This window comes from Aplysia californica, unplaced genomic scaffold (genome assembly GCF_000002075.1).
Source record: "Aplysia californica isolate F4 #8 unplaced genomic scaffold, AplCal3.0 scaffold00062, whole genome shotgun sequence".
Classification (NCBI taxonomy): Eukaryota; Metazoa; Mollusca; class Gastropoda; order Aplysiida; family Aplysiidae; genus Aplysia; species Aplysia californica.
This window is the reverse complement of record NW_004797332.1, coordinates 1,475,152-1,476,756: the sequence shown is the minus strand read 5'-3', so window position 1 is coordinate 1,476,756 and position 1,605 is coordinate 1,475,152. Positions and strand designations below refer to the sequence as shown.

Below are 1,605 nucleotides of genomic sequence, written 5' to 3'. Positions count from 1 at the left end.
GAGAGAGAGAGAGAGAGAGAGAGAAAGTGTTGGGCAGAGATAGAAAAAAGGGGGCAAGGAAGAGAATGTATTCGAGCCTTAAAGTAGCTAGTTTTATTGCCTTTTGGGCCGTAATAATTTCTGGTGGGACGTATTTGCTTGTGTGTATCCCTGTTTGGTGGGTGGAGGCTGTTGTAAATCCCCATTGTTCGATTACAGCGCTCAGTTGCGGGTGAGTTTAATAAAAATGCGTCGTGTACATGTTATATTCGTGGTCAGGAGTGTGCGTGCTGGTGTGAGAGTATGAGGCTGCGCTTTTGTTTGTATTTGTAGGAGTTTTACGGTGCTCGCAACTGCAGAGGCTGCGCTTTGATAGATTCTCGGAGTGACATAAAATTCTAAAATTCTGCTTGCAGAGTTGATATCCTGCCGACGTCGGAACGGACTTACCCTGCTAAGAGATTTGACAACTGACCCAGATTTCATTTGATAATTTTTATTTTTTTCCCCCTCCTTTTTTTCGTTACTAATTTTACAAATTATAAGGCCCCCGGGCCCCCAGAAGAGGTTCAAATGGAGTCTCGTTTAATAATTGTATTTTTATAACAGACATTTCTTAAGGAGAAAATGGATCAAGCACATTTAATCTTGAAAGAAATCCTTAATATAACACCCTAGAGGAACAAACAACAAGAACAACAACAGCAACAATAACAACAAAAACAAAACTGAATTTTTCAAACATCACCTTTACCCCCCAAAAATCACCTTTACCCATTCGTCAACCCAGGTAATTGCAGCGGGGGATAAAAATCCCATACCCCCAGTGTTTACATTCGCGTCTCAGTACGGCTATGAGCTGTCTCCGTACGCCTAGCGTATTGAAGTGATTGACTCGATAGCTTCAGACAGTACTTGAACCCATTGTGTTTTCAACAAAAGGTTATGCCACACACAGCACTTTTTGAAAGGAAAATAAGGCTTGATAAGGGGGCTAAGCATAAGGCCAATTATAAAGTTTGAGGGGAAAAATGTTTGTTGAACTTCAAATAGACGCTTCAAAGGCACTGCGGGTTTTGATTATTGAAACCCCACACCGCGGAAACCCCCTCACAAAAACTAACTATAAATCTCTCTCCCCCCCCCCTCCCAAGCAATAAGCAATTCGGGAAAAGGATTAAATGGTCTTCTCTTCAAAATGGGCAAAATTGGAAGAACAGATTTAGAAGCGTTTACTTTGAAAATGTATGTCCCTATGCAAAGTGTACTTTTCTAAATATGTTCTTCTATTTTCACCCTCTGTACACGCCCTAAGGCGACGTGTATCTGGAAGGCCAAAAGTCGAGGCAAAAACTTGTGCTGGGCACACAATCCGATGAGGACGGTGTGGTGTGGTGTGGTGTGGTGTAGTGTGACGTGATTTGGCGTGGCGAGGTGTGGTGTGATGTGGGGTGGGATGGCGTGGTGTGATGAGGGGTGGCGTGGTGTGGTGTGATGAGGGGTGGCGTGGTGTGGTGTGATGTGGGGTGGCGTGGTGTGGTGTGATGTGGGGTGGTGTGGTGTGATGTGGGGTGGCGTGGTGTAGCGTGATGTGGGGTGGCGTGGTGTGATGTGGGGTGGCGTGGT

At 44.9% G+C, this 1,605-nt stretch overlaps 1 protein-coding gene across 1 annotated transcript in view; it reads right to left on the bottom strand.

Annotated features, from left to right (window-relative positions):
• Nucleotides 1-1,605, bottom strand: part of LOC101864208 (nesprin-1) — a gene marked incomplete in the record, with an annotated part of 244,542 nt that overhangs the window by 137,510 nt on the left and 105,427 nt on the right.